Source organism: Magnolia sinica, chromosome 8, assembly GCF_029962835.1.
Source record: "Magnolia sinica isolate HGM2019 chromosome 8, MsV1, whole genome shotgun sequence".
Lineage (NCBI taxonomy): Eukaryota > Viridiplantae > Streptophyta > Magnoliopsida > Magnoliales > Magnoliaceae > Magnolia > Magnolia sinica.
The window spans coordinates 62,583,801-62,602,908 of NC_080580.1; the positions used below are offsets into that span (position 1 = coordinate 62,583,801).

A 19,108-nucleotide genomic window follows, 5' to 3' on the forward strand; every position below is an offset into this window, starting at 1 on the left:
ATCAAGATAGCAAATCTTCACCTGAAGCATATTCTCTAGAGCAAGATTCCTATACACCTTTCATGAAACATCACTCAAACCTAGGGTTGATAATGGGCTGGGCTGGCCAGTTCCGCACAGGCGACAAGGCTTTATAGGGACAAGGCTTGGGTCCCTAACTCAGCCCAAGGGCCGGGGTCAATGCTCGGGCTAGACTGGGCTAAGGTCAATGATGAATGCCTAGCCAATTGGCCAGATCTAATAATTAAGTGGGCCACCATTATAATGGTTAAAAAACACTTGTCAATGGTTCATATATGTGTTGTTTACATATAATTATTGGACCAGGGGTCATGTTTCAATGATCCAAACTGTTTATACATTGGATTTATTGTGGATGAAGGACATCCCAAAAAAATAAATAAATAAATTCTGCAATTGGGCCTCTTGATCACTCGACTCTTTTCCCTATAGGGCCAGCCAAGGCCAAGGCCTTTTCAGCTAGGCCCCAGGTTTAAGAGATTAAAGCTGGGCTAGGGCCAACCCCAACCCATTGCCACCCATACTTCACCTTACATCTCTCTAAATCAAGGGGCACCAGATCCTACTATAAGAGGTAGTGTATAGAGAGTTCGCTAGAAACCACATGTATCATGTACTTTTCACAACTATGTGCAGCGATGCATAGACAGGGATATGGAGATGTTTCTGAAAATCTATGACAAGGGTGCAGATACGGGTTTCCCATGACAAGGGTACAGATAGATGTTTCTCATCAGATAACTTGATTGCACAGGAAAATTGCTAGGAGTTCAGAAAATAACCAACTTACAGCATCCATGAATTGATATGGTACAGTTAAGTATTTGGGTATCCTAGACCATAACATGTTACTTTGGTTGAACAATAAAAAGACATGTACAATGTCAAACCAATAGTTGAGGTGTGCCATCAACAATGAGAACGAACGATAACACCATGTGGAAAATGCACGTTGTCATTGAGCTGTAAGGAACTCACAACATGCTCTTGAACTTGGGTTGCAAGATAAGCTCAGCCAACTATTCTAATGAAAGGCCTTCTTTTTAAGAAAAGGATGTTGCTCTGGAACTGGAAACTGGGAGTTAATCTCTTCACCAGATTTATACTCCTAGAGATGGTGAGTTTGATGCAAGCAACATTTCAGACACCACCCTCTTAGTCACAGGAACACTTGAATAGACAGGTCAAAAGAATATAGTTCTATGTTAATATACGGCCGAAATAGGCAACAAAAACCTATGATCCTGAGACATTCCATTCAAAGCTATAACATGTATTTCTTAAATCATGAAAAACAATCATTCTCCAATTTAGCTCTGCCTACAGACTAGATCAGATCTCCCCAAACTAGAAGAAGTTGTATTTTTTTCCTCTCTTTTTTTCTTTCTTGAGAAGTAACAGAATGCAATTATGGAAAAAGCAAAAGAATATTGATGCAGGACAATTAACCACTTGCTCTAAAAGCTCGAACTGTTAGAGTATGGCGAATTAATCCCTTTATCTCATAGCTCAAATCTCCCCCGTAAGCCCCAAATCACATGGATCACCCACCCCGAGTGTGTCCCCACATCCCACGGGCTACTCCACTCGAGCCCGGTGTGAAAATGCCCCTGCATTAATCACCCCCGGTGAGGAGTCTCGAACACGAGACCTCCCGCTCTGATACCAATTTGATGCATGACAATTAACCACTTGCTCTAAAAGCTCGAACTGTTAGAGTATGGCGAATTAATATCTTTATCTCATAGCCCATGCCCCACATTGCATGGGTTGGGACTTCGGCCGAACGCCCTTCGTGGGCCCCAAATCACATGAGCTGCCCACCCCAAGTGTGTCCCCGCATCCCACGGGCTACTCCACTCGAGCCCGGTGTGAAAATGCCCCTGCATTAGATATAAACAATGAATTGATACCACAGGTCAAAACATCAAAAACTCGACTCGATTCGATGTTTGGCCAGGTCAAATTGACTCAAAGACTCAATATCCAATAATTAATTTAATCACCATCATCTAAGCCTCATCCCAACTAATTGGGGTCGGTACATGAATCCTTTTCAGCCATTCCACTCTATCAAGGGCCATAACTTCAATTAGACCATGGTCATCAAGCCTTTTCTACTTCCACCCACATCCTAGTGGGCCTTCCCCTTGCCCTTTTAGAGCCTTCAACTTATACCAACTCACTCCTTTCAACCGTCACAGTTCTTTGTCCTCATTGCACATGATCAAACCATCTTAAGTACACTTTCGCTTATCTTGCCACCTATTGATGCTAATATCAAGTTCGAATACATTCATTTCTAATTTTATCCTTCTTAATTGCCACTCATCCATCTCAAAATCCTCATTTCAGCTAGACTCATTCTATGGATATGTTTTTCCTTAACTTCCCAACATTCTGTTCTATAAAGCATTACAGGTCATATAGCCATCCTATAAAATTCCCTTCAGTTTGAGTGGTACGACGATCACATTAAACTCTAGAGGCACATCTCCATGTCTTCCACCCACTTGAATTCCTTCTTAATCTCTTCACTCTCATGAATTATTGACACAAGATATTAGAAGTGATCACTTTGGGAAAATTCTTGGTCAGCAATCTTTACTAATTCCTCATTCCCACTCCTATTGTTACTAAAACTGCACTCCATATACATTGTTTTAGTCCAACTATTTTTAAATCCTTCATATTCTAAAGAATCTCTCTATCAACCTAACTTTGTGTTTAAGCCCTCCCTCATCTTGGCATTCAAAACTATCTCATTTACAAACAACATACACCATGGGATCTCTTCCTGTAAATACCTCATTATAACTAGTGCAAAAAGGTATGGCCTCAATGTTGATCCCTAGTGCAAGCCTACAATAATAGGGAAACTCACTCGTCTCTCCACTAGTGGTCCTCACATTTGTTACTGCTCCCTCATTCATTTTCTTAATCGTGTCAATATATCATATTCAAACTCCTTTCTCTCCCAACACCCACCATATTAATTCTCTAGGGACCTTATCGTAAGCTTTCCCTAAATAAAGACCATGTGGATATCCTTTCTCCACTCCCAATATTCATCCATCATTTGTCTAATTAGGAAAATAGCTTGTGGTAGACCTCCCTAGCATGAAACCAAACTGACTTTTTGATACATTTCTCCCGCACCTTAGTCTTTTTCTCAATCTTCTTTCCAAAAGTTCCTAAGTATGGCTCATAAGTTCAATCCAATGATTGTTAGTGTAACCTTGTGTCTCCTTTATTCTTATGAATATGTACCACATTTGTCTGGCATTTTTCCGATCTTCCAATCTTGTTGAACAACCTTGTTAACCAAAGTAACACCATGCACTTTGAGGCCTCTATTACTATACCATTTTATCCAAGGGCCTTTCCTATTTTCATCTTTCTCAACACTTCTTTCATTTCAAATATCATAATCCTACTAAAGTATCTATGGACTCTAATGCAAGTTGAGTTTTCAATTCCTTCTATCTCATCCTACTAAAGTATCTATGGACTCTAATGCAAGTTGAGTTTTCAATTCCTTCTATCTCTTTGTTCTCAGAGTAATTATCATTTAACAGGTTCTAAAACAGCTTCTCCACCTTTCATTGATCTCATTGTCCTTGACTAGTACCATCTAGTCATCGCTCTTAATGCATCTAACATGGTCTGGTCACTAATATTCCTCTCATTTTTGCAATTTTGAAGGCATCTTTCTCACCTTCCGACTCTATTTTAAAGTTCATCATAAGCCTAAGTGTAGCCTAGCTTACCACTCTCTTAGCAATCTTTTTGGCATTTCTATATTGTTCAAGATTTTCATCATTTCTAGACCCTTGTCAAGCCATGAAACATGCACATTTCTCATTAACAACTTTTTATACATAATCATCCCACCACCAAGTTTCATTATATGATTAGATTTGCCCACTGGATACTCCTAAAACAGCTTGTGCCTACTTTCCTAATGCACTCAACCATCTCATTCTACACAACGATTAATTCTTCCTCTATATTCCACTTTCCTTCTTCCATCAATTTATTTCTGAATAATATTGTTCTCTCCTTAAATTCGACCACCTAGTTTTTGGACAATTGTCAATTTAATTCATTTTCTTCCATATCTTAATGTAAACACCCCTAACCATTAACCTATGTTGTGTGGTCAAACTCTCTCCAAGTATCATCTTGCAGTCCTTACATGTCGAATGTTTTGTCATCTTAAGTAGAAAGAAATCCATTTTTCTTGTATATGATCCACTTTTGAAAGTTAATAAATGTTCATTTCTCTTTTTAAAGAACATGTTTGCTAGAGCCAGAGTGTATGCCATAGCGAAATCAATGATAGCTTATGCATCTCATTTCTTCTCCCAAAACCATAACCTCCCATATCCTCTACTTTCTTTTCCTACATGACCATTTAAGTCTCCTCCTACAAATATCCTAACCATAACCTCCTCTCATATCCTCTACCTTCTTTTCCTGCATGACCATTTAAGTCTCCTCCTACAAATATCCTCTCCGTTCGGAATTTCTTGCTACAGTCCCCATCCATATCCTCCCAAAGTTATCAATAATTCCATCCTCTAACCCTACCTGCGGCATATATGCACTAATAACATTGATTACCGCTTCTCCTAACACGAGTTTTATTAATACAATCTTATACTTGCTCTCTCTTAACATCTACAATTTTCTCCTTTATATCTTTATCTATCACTATCCCTAGCCCATTCATATTATTTCCCTTTCCCATAAACCAAGGCTTATATTTTCTCTAATTTTGTCCCCTTTCCACTTGGTCTCCTAAACACAAGCTAAGTCAATTATCCTTTATTTCGTCGTATCTAATAACTCCATACTCTTAGCTGTGAATGCTCCTATATTCTCTATGGCAAGACGAATTCTATTCTCCCAAATTAGCTTATTTACCCTCACACGTCCAAAATGGCATGGGAACCATGCCTGCTTCTCACACCAATTGGACACTACTATGATGTGTCAATTCCAAGATCAAGCCCTTCTATTTTTTTTTATAAAGATGTGTTTGCCACACAGTTCACTCGGTAAGAATCATTTTTTTTATGACAACAGAGTGCCCCTACCCCTTTTTAAGGCAAGATTAATCCTTGTAGATGCACGCAATCGCCCACAAACCATGTGCATCAGGTAAAGCATGGGGAGGGGAATCGAACTCACGTTTGTGGCAAGCAAACCCGCGATGCTAGCCATTCGCCCAAACCTTGGGTGGGTACTCAGTACGAATCATGACAAGTCACTTTGAGTTGATTAAATCGTCAAGTTGACTCGACGAGTTGCACCAAGTCAAGTCCGAGTCGCACTCAGAAGTTTCACGATGAAGGCTCAAGGTCTTATCGAGTCGAATTGACACGACCAGGTTTCAAGTTCAGTCACTGAATTCTATAACTATGATTTAAATACTAGTAATTCCCAAACAGCAATAGCAGTCGCAAGCAACGCAAAATGAGTTTCAGTAGGTCTTCTATCTTGGTGGGGACCACACTCCCCATCCTAAGGGATTCTGCCAAGCTTTATTGGAAGTTAGAAGGCAATGGAGATTTTAAAATAGTTCTTCAATAAGGCAAGATGAGCAAAAAGACGATTGTGACATTTATCGCTCCTATAAGAATGAGATTTTTGGCCTATAAGGGTGGCAGGGATTGTATTCAATAGGGCAAGATGAGCAAAGAGGCGATTGCGACTTTTATCGCTCCTATAAGAAAGAAGATTCTAATGAGCTTTTGGCCTACAAGTGTGGCAAGTATTGTATTAAAAATGCATGGAGAAGTTTTATCAAGATTCTAATGAGCTTTTTGGCCTACAAGTGTGGCAAGTATTGTATTAAAAATGCATGGAGAAGTTTTATCCTTGGGGTTGCAAAAGCAATACATCAAAGCACGAATACCAAGATTACCATAAGATAAATTCTAGGAGGGGTTTTGGATGGACTCGTATCAAAATCATAAATGCCAAGATTAACTTGCCAAGGGGATATGTAGAACAGTAAATGGCATAGGAATGGTAGAACAAGGACTTGGTACGATGGGATTAGGTAATTGTGGTGTAATGGATGCAAGCATTAAACTCTTTATGCAGTGTTTCAAATACTCATGAACGGCTCACTTAAGGTTTTCAAAGCATAAGAGAAGCTTAACCAATGCAATCCATTCTCCTTTAATCTATCTATCATAATGTCAGAGGCATCAGGCAAGTTAATTGGGATGGCTTGTTAGTTGGGGTTAATCGAAAGCTTTAAAATGGAACACTCTAATCTCCATGTTGGTGAGATGAAAGGTGCATGTCAGCCAAGAAAAAAAAGATGTCAAGTTTACCTTGATAGCAAGTTGCTCCAATGCATGGCATGGCCTAATGTTGAACACTACGGGTAGGACCATGTGTAACGATCCAATACATATAAATGATATGGTTTTATCTACAAATCGATAACTAAGCTATATATGAAATAATGCACGCAATTATCATAGACCCCAAATCATAATATTATATTACATCCATGCCATTAATTAATCAAAGTACAAATATTTATTTTCTAAATATAATTATACATTATAACTTAATTAACAATTAAGAGTCGCCATCATCATCTGAGCCTTATCCCAACTACTACATGAATCCTGTTCCGCCATTCTACTTCTCTAGGACCATGTCCTCAATTAAACCATAGGTCATTAGATATTTTCTTACCACCTCCGCCGACATCCTTTTGGGCCTTCCCCTTTCCCGTTTAGAGCCTTCAACTTAAACCAACTCACTCTTAACCGGTGCAATCAATGATAAGAGTATAGAACAAAAATTCAGATCCATAGAAGTAGCAATCTGGATCACAGATGACCCGCAAATCGGATCACACGATTCAGCTGGGAAATCATGGGGGGTTGGTTATTTTGGTGATAATGAGAATGGTAAAGGCATTCAAAAGCTAAAGGATACAAATCAAGCCCTCTTCGGTGAGATGGCTTTGATGACGTACAAAAGAAATGGAGTGCACAAGGTGTTAGGTCATCAAGGGGGAAAATGGTAGTGCTAGGAGTGTTTGTGAATGTTTAGGTGCTTAAATATGTATGGTGTCGAAAGTGTTAGTTAAGGTTTGCGGTGCAAGAGGTACTAGGAACAGCTTTTGCAGTTTTTGGATAACCTGTGGCCTGGTTAAATTCCATCGGATTTCATGTGTTCATACTGTCTGTGAAATGTAAATTTGTAAGGAGTGAGTTAAATAAAAGTGGAAGAAGAGATGGTAACAGAACCTAAGTTAGGAAAATTTCACAGGATGAGATCAAGTTCCAAGTAGTTAAGCATATTAGAGCAAATCTACATTCCTAAGGAGATAAGGATGAAAGGTTTTCAAAGAGGGTACTCAAAAGTAAGTTTTTAGTGAGGTTGTTCTACTAAGGAGATACGGATGAAAGGTTCGGAGGGTGGTTGTGGTCAAACGAAAGATAACACAGCCTACACAAGCAAGAGGAGATATAAAGGAATCATCCCCCCAACCCAGAGCCCACAAAATTACATCGTGAAATCGAATTGCCCATGATGTGTTCCCTCTTATATAAATTGAGCCTCCTTACCCTAGAAATGACTTTACCCTTAGCTCTAGAAAAGACCTCGCTAGGATTATATTTAGAGGCAAAGCTTCCTGTCCGGTAACTGCCTTGTTTGGTACCTGATCTGTAAATGTGGGGCCAAAAATAGGTTTATCCAAGTCATTGATCTGATGTCCCCTGCATGGATGAACCATGACCCAAAAACTCTCCCAAACTGGAAGTTCCTAACCATCAAACCTTTTGTCATTTCTCCTTGAAAGTGGACTGTTGGAGCATTTCCTCTAAACCGTATATTCACATGCCAACATTGGAAAGGTTAGTGTTTACCAAATTAAAAGAGTTTTTGGGCATGTTTCATCCATGATGGGGAACATCAGATCAATGGATTGGATGAACTACCATGGGCCCTCTCATGTACTCGTTAGGTACCAAACGCAAAACTTCCCTGTACAAATTGGCCTCTGATATTGTTGGAAGTGCCTTTTTTTAATAGTAATCAAAAGTTTATCGAGGAAAGAAAACAAACAAACAGAGGCTAGCAAAGTAGAAAGCTAGAAAGAAAACTCAAGAGCAATACAAACAAGGAAACATAAAAGAAATAAAAACCCGTCAAGCTGCCCTTTTGTCTTCAACTAGTAACGGATGCACCCAGTGGCCCCCGTCCTTTGCTAACTGATTCATAATCTCATTAGCATATCACACCACATGCTTAAAATCATCATCATCTACATCTTCACCCAACTAATTGAAGTCAGTTACAGTAATCCTTACCAGAATGTCATATCGTTCGGATGAATGTTGGAAGTTACGGCAATAAAAACTAAAAAAAATGTTGGATTTCAACAATAAAACTAAAAACCGTATTCCATGCAAAAAAAAAAAAAAGCACTAGAAAATACAAAAAGAAACAACAGATTCTTAGTTTTATTTATACATCGATCCTATTTAGATTGTCTGCGTTCAAAACAAATCCCATGAATAAAATGTTCTGACATCATCATACCAATTACACAATAAGCTACAAAAATAACTCAATTAACCAGCCAAAGTTTCTATTATGAGTAATGCAACATTGCATTCAAGGAAAAAAAGAGAAGTACAAAGTATCCTAAGGCAATGGACAGGCATTCCCACACAAAAGCATCTATTGCAACTCATCTTGCCAACAAATCTGCTAACGGGTTCACAGAAACTTCACCAGAAAAGAAGAAGAGAGACATTTAAAGAAGTATCATTTCTGAAACACAACAATAAGATTTAAAGAAGACGAGACATTTAAAGAAGTATCATTTCTGAAACACAACAATAGGATTATAAACTTATAAAGAAAACTTATGAGGAATCACACAAGGGCTGTTTGGATAGGGATCCTGCAAGGCAAGACCCCTATCCTCCAAGTCGCATTGTATCAACAAAAGTGGAGAATCCTCACTTAATTATAATTAGTTGAAATTTAAGGTCCTTTTGGGTAGGGGATCCTGCATAATCGGGATCAACTCTAATCCCGATAGTAGTCCCCATGTGCTCCATGTCAGATTCACTGCATTAAAACCATGCTTCCCTCCATATTGCAATTAGTGGTGTTTCAAGTTTTTAATATAACCTCAGTAATTCCACTTATGTGGCGGAAAGTGCGACTTTATGGTGAAAAAATTTGACGCCGAAGGCATGGAGCCTACCAAAATCAGGATTATGCTTAATCCTGATTTTGTAGGATCTCCTGCCCAAACAGACCCTTAAAAGTAATAAAAAGGATAGAAAATTGTGATTTGCAAGATCCCCTCTGCCCAAATGGGCCTTACTATTGTGATAAGAAAAATTCATTATCCATCAAGATGCATGTCAATACCAAATAACCAGGACTTACTTCATGCATGTCTGCACCAAACAAAGGCCCATGATGCAAGCCATCAATCACAGGCCCCAGTGGAGATGAATCATAGAAAGAAAAGGAAAGATATCAGACAATCCTAACCATCCCATCATGGGCATTTTCCCACTGAATTAGTCCTACCTATATTCCTTTTCAACTGCCATTTGATTGCTGCCAACAGTGGAATGGTTGGGATTGCCAATCGGCAAGAGTTTGGCTGTACCTCGTTCACAAATGCATCCACAGTTCAGAGGGTATTGGATTGGGTATATGTATGCCACGTGATGCGTGCTTGAGCACAATCAACCATAGTCCCCTTTGAAGTTAACAATAGATAGCAAATGATAATTAACTTGAAAAGTATTGCCAATAACTAATGCAAGGAGACTGTGGCGTACATCTTAGATCCATACCATCCATCAGGTGTGGGCCCCCATCAGAATACCTGATACACACATGGTCCACCCAATGGGTGGAACGGCCTGAATTTTGGGCTGAGACACTTTCATAGTGGACACTTCCCGATGAACAACCCACACTGCACAAGTGTGCAACATGCAGATCACCCTTAAATCTCTCCCTTTGAGGATTGCCTTCGTATTTCTCTAAGAGATGATTGCAACATTGTATGAGAACTTTCATAAACAATGATTAATCTGTCACCTGCATAGAACATCCCACCATGTAGGAGGTGGGCCACAGCATAAAGATCAACTGGGGTAAAAAACCAGGCCAATCCTCATAAAGTGGGCCACACCCATAGAGTGACTTAGACCATGAAGCAGGGTAGCATGCCTAATGAGTGGACCATCATAGTGATTTCCCAAGCATGCCCCACCTTTTGCACAGCTCGGTTGTTCTACAAGAGTGAACATACATTCGCAGGAAAGAGAGTTGTATGAACAATCCTCTTTCACTAGACTAAATTAAACAACAAAACAATACCTCAATTACCATAAAACAGAAACCAACAACCATTTCTAGAACTAAGCACAAAACCAAATCATATTGCCTAATAAGAATTTTATCCAAGGCAATGTATGCAAATCAATCAACCCAAGAAATGAAAAATCCAAAAAAAAAAAAAAAAAAACCAATGTATAAAACATTAACGCTAATGAGATCAGAACTCTTATTATAATTCTTGTGACTGCAGCTAATATTAATGCTAGTATTGCATTGAAGTATCATCTACTTGGATCGCTGCCTCATCTTTCGGCGCTTTCTCTTCAAACGCCTCATCCGCTTCTTCTTCCACTAAAAGAGATATATAATAAAATAGCATATCATACATCACAGAGATACAGAGCTTGAAAGAGAAAGGAATCAAATAAAGTAGCATCCACTACAGAGCTTCGTATGATAAGGTAAACCTACAATGCAATGTGTGGGGCCCACTGTGATGTGTGCACGACATCCAATCTGTTCATCATGTATACCCCTCACCTTCTCCATGAAGCCCAAATATCAGGCAAATCCAAAGCCCAGGGTGGGTACACCATGTAAAATCATTCCTAAAACCTCTAAAATCACGCAGGGTGTCCCACCTGAGTTTTGCAATGGCCTGATTTTTCGCATGCCCACTCACCCTGGTGGGCCACTTCTTCTGAATGGAATGGATAGCATATACAAAACACAGTGAGCCCCACAGAAAAACTGGAAGGCTTTTGATGGTGCCCCCCTTCCAAAACAACTGTTCTGTCCCATGACCTACCTAGAGTTTTGGATGGGCCTGAGTTTTGGGCGCCAAGCAGAACATGAGGGGGTCACATGATGGACGGATTAGATGCCATGAACACATTACGGTGGGCCCCACATATCGACTTTTGCAATGGCCTGATTTTTGGTGCATCCAATCATCCTGGTGGGGCGCATCTTCTGAATGGATTGGATGGCATATACAAAGCACAGTGGGGCCCACACAATCTGTGAGGAATTTTAACGGTAGGCATCACCATCCCAACTGTCATATGGTGTGACCTAACTGAGTTTTGGATGGGCCTGATTTTTGGAACATGAGGTAGGGCAAACTATCGAGGTATTGGATGCCATGAACACACCACTGTGGACCCCACACATCGAGTTGTAGGTTCAGCTTAACGTACTAGAGAAATTTAAGGTAAATAGATGAGAATAAGAAAGGAGAAGATTTTCTTTTGAATACCTTCGCTCGCATGTTTGGAGGTCTTCTTCAGCTGCTTTCCTCTCTACAAAAACCCTTCTTTCCTCCGTCGAAGGTGAGACGACGCGGCCTTTATAATTAGGGTTTTGTGATGGTGTTGAGCGCCAACGTCTCGATACGGGTGATGTGGGCCCCACCACGATGTATGTGTCTTATCCATTCCGTCCATCTATTTTTGCATTCCATTTCTGGGAATGAGCCCAAAAATGAGGCAGACGGTGGGCCACACCACAGGAAACAGTGTTGATTGAACTCCCACCGTTAAAATTTTCCAAGGGCCTGCTGTAATGTTCATTTACCGTCCAACCTGTTGATTAGGTCACACGGGTCCAACACGAAGGCAAATCACAAATATCAACTGATCCAAAACTTTTTGTGGCCCCGAGAAGTTTTTAACGGTGGGCGTTCATTTGCCACTGTTTCATGCCATGGCATGGTCACTTAAGAATTGGATCTGCCTCTTCCTAAAATGAGCGGCCAAAATGGATGGACAGCATGATAAAAGACGTACATCGTTGTGGGGCCCACAGCACCGACCGGTACCGATCCGCAGGATCACTACCGAATATAAGGACAATGTAGGGGACGCGGATTGCGTCCTTCCCACGCCCGTCTCCAGCCAGGAACGGGCAGGAGCTTTGAGTGGCCAGATGTATGGGCCTTATCCACACCGTCCATCCAATTTTTTTCTTATCATTTTAGGATATAAACTAAAAAAAAAATGAGGCAGAACGAAGGCTCAAATGGACCACACCACAGGAAGCAGCGGTGATAATATTCTCACCATTGAAATTTTTCTAGGGCACACAGTAATGTTTATTTGCCACCCAACCTATTCAACAAGTTACATAGATCTGGATGGATGAAGAGAAAATACAAATATCAGCTCCATCTAAAACTTATACAGCCCCAACAAGTTTTCAATTATAAAGGCTTAATCCCCTTTCTAGTCCACCTAAGCCTTGGATCTGCCTCATTTTTTTGGTTTATACCCTAAAATAATAAGAAAAAATGGATGAACGGTGTAGATAATAGCCATACATCACTGTGGCCACTCGAAGCTCCTGCCAATTACTTTTCTTTGTTTTTATCACATTCATAACCCCGATCAATGGCTAAGATCATCAAGTTCATATCTATTTTGGACCATTTGACATACACAAGGAAAGCATATGGACGGTTCTAAGGGCGTATTTGGCCGGACCGATCCCATGGGATTAGGGCTGTTCACGAGTCAAGCTAGCTCGAAAAGCTCGTTCGACTCGGCTCGAGTCAGCTCGGATTGACTGGGCTTGAATGGCTGATTTGAGCCGAGCCAAGCTAATTATTTGAAGCTCAAGTTGAGTTCAAGCCAAGTTTGACTAGGGGGCATTTCAACTCGACTCGACTCAAAGCTCGAACTCGAGCTCGACTCGGCTCGATTAATAAATATATTAAATAGTATATTATACTTACTATATATATAATATTAATATAAGTTTTAGGTTTAAACTTAAAAATAAAAAAATAAAAAAACAAACCCTAGAGTTTCTATCCAACCGCACGCACCCCCTTCCCTTTCCCTTTCTTCTCTTTTTCTGCCCACTGCCAGCCGCACGCCCGCCCTGATCACCACCACCAGTTTTCATTTCAGCTCCACAATAGTATGATTTCAATCTCTTGAGATCTATTTCTTAGGCAAGAAATCTAAGAAATTCGAGATGGGTTCTTCTCAGATTTGTTAGAGCTTCAAGGAAATCCAATGATTTGATTGGCTAGAGCTCTTTATTTGGATTTCTGATCTGTGTTCTGCTCTGTTTCTTTTCTAGTAATTGGATTTCTGCTTGTGGAAGAAGATCAAGAACAGATCGATTCTTACAGGTTTCTTCATCCGATTCGAAGCTTTGTTTGGTTTTTTCATTGGGTTTTGCTTTGATTCTCTTAAGATTTTTTATTTTTTCATCAATGGAGGAGGATCAAGAACATAATCCATTACTCTCTCACCCAACAAGCTCGAGCTCGACTCGAGGTAAACTCGACTCGACTCGAACCACTACCTCGACTCGAACTCGACTCGACAGCTTTGGCAAACAAGTCAAGCTTCAATGTTGAGCTCGAGGCCAAGCTCGAACTCGAGTACATCATGGACAAGCCAAGCCAAGCTTGGCCCACCTCGACTCGACTCGGCTCGATGCGGGATGGGATCGGTTTTAAGGTAATGATGGCGGTGTCAATGGACGGTCGGACATCCCATGGGATCCTTATATCCCGGGACCTACAATGTCCGCTTGTTTGGATACTGAATTGCATCCTGGGACGAGTAAAGTGAACCCGTTTGGATGCATGCGGGATTGGACTAAACCCATTCACGCACTCCACCCTGCGCCCCACCATGATGTACGTGTTTCATCCACTCCGTTCATCCATTTTTAAAGATCATTTTAGGGCTTGATACAAAAAATGATAGGGATATAAGTCTTAGGTGGGCCACACCACAGGACAAAAAAATCAATGGATATTCACCATTAAAATCCTCCTAAGGCCCACTGTACTGTTTATTTAACTTCCAATCTATTGATTTGGCCATAAAGACCTAGATGAAGGGAAAAATCAAATATCAGCTTGATCCAAAACTTTTATGGCCCCCAAAACAAGCAGACGTTGGAGGTCAAAAATCATTCAACACCGTTTCCTGTAATGTGGTATACTTGAGATTGAGATTTACTTCATTTTTTTTCCCATAACATAAAATGATCGAAAAAAATAGATGGACGGCATGGATGAAACACATACATCATGGTGGGGCCCACAGAGCACCGACCATAGCCGATCTGTTTCCCAAGTCATCTCATGTGGAACCACCTTTGTTAGTCAGTGGACTGTATGGATTTGACTGGTCCAAAATGTGCTTGGCTACCCCTCTCAAACCAGCCCCCCTAGCTGGGATGAGATAACCCTTCATTTCCAAGCAGGCGATGGGATGGGTCCTTCTGTAGCCGACCTAATACCGCCTACTCCCATCTAGCATGACTGTCCAAACACGCCCTAAGGGTTTATTTGTTTCATAGATTATTAGAGTAATGTGGCATCATTATTTTATATTTATATATATATATATATAGACAATGTAAAATCAGTGTCATCCTCCATATTTTTTATATTGTTTAAGACATGCCCTGAAACAATATTGCAAAATGGATGGACAATGCGAATATAATACATATAAACAAATTTTCGTTCAAGTGTATTTAACTAGTGAAATTACTTTACACGATAAAGTTGAGAGAAAAAGCATTGCATTAGGTTAATATTCAGTTTTACTTCATACTGTCATGGTAATTGTAATTATTACTTTTTTACTACACATTACACCATATTATTGTTGTATTCCACAAAGCAAATAGGCCTTAAATGATAAATTCACTTACAAGTGGACTATGGTGAGATAGCTTTGTATGAGTTGAGATCCTGGCCAATCTCTAGGTAGGCTCAGCGGTGTGGACAGGATCGGCCTTAGCATTAACTACACATGGTTGTGGGTGGTGGGCCTTTGAAAGCCCATGTCAAGCCTCAAATTGGATTCTTGACACCCATGCACTATAACCCAATACGGGGTCTAACTGACTATATAATTGTAATAATTGGTTAGTGACGACTCTTGTCAAATATTACACCAGTTTATCCCCAAAGAAAAAGCCCTCAAGCGGGCCAACCAGTAGAAAGAGAGTCAATCTCTCGTCCCCTCAGGTAATTCCCCCTCTAGCGTTCACATAATGATGACTCTGCTGAGTAAAAACAAGCCACACTAGTCACGACCCGACTTGAAAAACAAGATCTTGCAAAATCCTGAAGAATATCAATTTTTGCACATCTGCATTTGCATTTGCATCAACATTCATATTAAAAGGAACAAAAAATTGTGCCTCCACCAGTCAAGCATCCTGGAAAGAGTCTCCCTTATCCCAGCATTATTCGCACCAAATCTCAAGTAACAATGGCTCACCATGAATAAGATTTTCAACCATTCCACGTGCTTGATCTCACATAAGATCAACCTGTACATCCACAGCAGGTAGAAGACGCATTAATGGCATGCATCAAGGAATTGGCACAAGGCATGAAAGCAATGCAAGACACATTCTAGTAATTCATGCAAGCACAAGTTACCACAGTCGACAACCAAGTTGGTCCAATTCAACAACAACAATAATCAAGTCATAGGCCATTTCCAGCCTCTAGTTCAAATCAAGCACAATCGTTGGACTCCACACAGGATCACTGACACCAACCAGCACAACCCTCGACCGTGAGTTACTATCTTCAATACTCTCCCACAACCGATAGTCAATCCAAAGTAATCCCGCAACAGGGATTCCTATTCAATTTGAGAACAGCCTCGCAGTCGAGGCTTCCAATTAGTTTTCAAAACTTCTCACCCCTGGGATTTCCAATCAATTTCAAACCAATAATGCAAACGGGGTCTCCAGTCAATTCTTAGCTTAATTTCAAACCAATCCTTCAAACAGGATCTCCGGTCAATATCAGGACAGCTTCGCAGTCGAGGCTTCCAATCAATTTCCAACTTAGTTTCAAACCGATCCTGCAAACAAGATCTCTAGTCAATTTCCAACTCATTTTCAAACCGATCTTGTAAACAGGATCTCCAGTCAATTTCCAACTTAGTTTTAAACCGATACTGCAAACAGAACCTCCGGTCAATTTCCAACTCAGTTTCAAAACGATCCTGCAAACGGGATCTCTAGTCAATTTAAAGCACATCCCACAAAAGGGATTTTAAATCAATTTCAAGCGGCATCTTCCCCGACCGGAAGTCCTGAAGTGTGAGACCCGTATGCTAGCCCGTACCGTTCCGTAGGCTTCCGCGGTCATTCCGGTTGAATTTCAGCGACCCGCGATGCGTATATAGCAGTTGCGCGCGATCCCAAGTTGTATCCCGTATTTCAGAGTCGGCTCAACCCGAGACTTGTACTCTAGCGACCGCGCCGTCGCCGCAGTTTCGATGCCGCATATTACGCACCGAGGCAATGCCCAGGCCAGAAGATGTGGGCCCGCGTTCAGTTCGAGGAAAAAAGCCGCACAGTTGCAAAACCGAAGAGAGAGCTTTCAAATCAATCACATCTCACGTCAAGTACACATCACCTCACACCCCATCCCCAAGCAACCCAAAGTCAACTCTCTCTTACAACCCATTCCCTATCAAGTACATCCATTACTCACATCTCTCATCTCTCTCATTCTCCCGAGCAACCCAAACGTCCCAACCTCCATGAGAGAGCTTGGTGTGGCCCACCTTCCTACCACCCAATCTCACCATCCAAAGTCCATCTCAAACGTTAAAATCCACCCCTTGGAGCTCTAGATCGTGTTGGCGGAAGAAGGAAGAGGAGATCGACGGTGGTGATTTTTTTCGTTTGGATTTGATGATTAGAGGGCCCACATATGTTGGGACGCATCTTAATGTATGATTTATATCAAAGAGGGGCCCATAGTGGCGGGGCCCCTCTGCTACTCCGATCTCTCTCTCTCTCTCTTTGTGATGACCGTGTGGCCCACCTGATGTGTGTATCTTGCATCCACACCGTCCAGGGCCAGCGGCCCACCCTAGTGATGCATTTATCCATGCTATCTGTCTAGCGGGTAGGATCATCTACCTGTCCATTTTGAACAGGCCTGGACGAAGGGAGATCACAAATATTGACTTTATCCAAAATCGTGGGCCACATGTGCGGCCCACCTTGAAGATTTGCTGATCCATACCATCTGTAAAAGCCAGGACGGTGGGTCCCATGCAACAAAATGCTGCTGGATGAACGTTAGCAGGGCTGTACGTGATATATCCATACCATCCAGTCATTTGGAAGTGGTTTGAGGCCCACCCCACACGTGCTACACGTGTGGGATGGGACCCACCTTGATATAAGTATTCTATATCCATCGTCCGTCCATCTACCCCAGGACAGTGGGACATCTCCCACTCTGACGCATGTGTTATATACACACTGTCCATCTATTTTTCTATGGAAAGGGGCGCACCGTGATATATAAGCAGCCACGCCGTCCATCTGCTAGATGCGTGGACCCCACCTCCTATGATATATGTGTTAGATCCAAACCATTCGTCCATTGGTGGACCACCCTGATGTATTTATTCCATCTTACCGTCCAGATGGTGCTGGACGGACAGTGTTTGGACGGGGCTATCCAATGTTTGGATGGTGCTAATTTACATGAACAATGGCTGGACGGTGCTAATTTACATGGATAATATTTGGACGATGCTGATTTGCATGAATAATGGTTGGACGGTGCTGATTTGCACGTCCAATGTTGGACAGTGCTGATCATCATTAGTGGCCATGTGCCCCATAGAGTGATAGTGTACAGTGATACACATGTTGCACCTGTAACTATTGAAATGATTTTAGATGTAATCCAAGCTCTCACTTGAGGCCCACTTTGATGTATTTTGTGGCCCATTCGAGAGGCCCACTTTGATATATCTTGTGGCCCATCTGTGAGTCCCACCTTAATATATTTGTAGCCCATCTATGAGGCCCATTAGTTTGGCCCATTGATGCAACCCACTTGATGTGTATGGGGCCTATTAGTGCGGCCCATTGATGCGGCCCACTTGATGTGTATGAGGCCCATTAGTGTGGCCCATTGATGCAGCCCACTTGATATGTATGAGGCCCATTAGTGAAGCCCACTTGATGTGTATGAGGCCCATTTGTGCGGCCCATTGATGCAGCCCACTTGATGTGTATGAGGCCATTAGTACGACCCATTGATGCAGCCCACTTGATGTGTATGAGGCCCATTAGTGCGACCCATTGATGCAGCCCACTTGATGTGTATGAAGCCCATTAGTGCGGCCCATTAATCTAGCCCACTTGATGTGCATGAGGCCCATTAGTGCGACCCATTGATGCAACCCACTTGATGTGTATGAGGCCCATTAGTGCGATCCATTGATGCAGCCCACTTGATGTATATGAGACCCATTAGTGCGGCCCATTGATGCAGCCCACTTGATATGTATGAGGCCCATGCGCAGGCCCAACCTATGATGTATATTAAGCCCATGCATAGGGCCCACCTATTGTGTATTTGTGGGTTGTGGCCCATTGTGTTGTATTCGAGGCCCATGGGCAAGGCCATGTGATGTGTTTATAGCCCATATGATGAGGCCCATTGAGATATATTTCCAACCCATTTGGTAAGGCCCATTGTGATGTATTTTCAGCCCATTTGGTAAGGCCCAATGAGATGTATTTTTCGGCCCATGTATTGTAGCACAACTGACATATATGGGGCCCATGTATTGTAGCCCATTGTGATGTACATGAGGTCCATGAGCGAGGCCCAATGTGATGCTTATGCAGCCCATGAGTGAGGCCCATAGTAATGTGTATTAGGTCCTTGTGTGAGGCCATGGGCCCACGATACATT

At 41.5% G+C, this 19,108-nt stretch overlaps 1 long non-coding RNA gene across 1 annotated transcript; it reads right to left on the bottom strand.

Annotated features, from left to right (window-relative positions):
• Positions 1–11,963, bottom strand: LOC131253367 (uncharacterized). The gene is made up of 5 exons (XR_009175116.1): positions 11,639–11,963; positions 10,232–10,731; positions 9,888–10,137; positions 81–9,790; positions 1–15 (listed from the first exon to the last, which is right to left on the bottom strand). It is a non-coding gene; the product is annotated as an uncharacterized LOC131253367 (long non-coding RNA).
• Between the last annotated feature and the right edge of the window lie 7,145 nt (positions 11,964–19,108).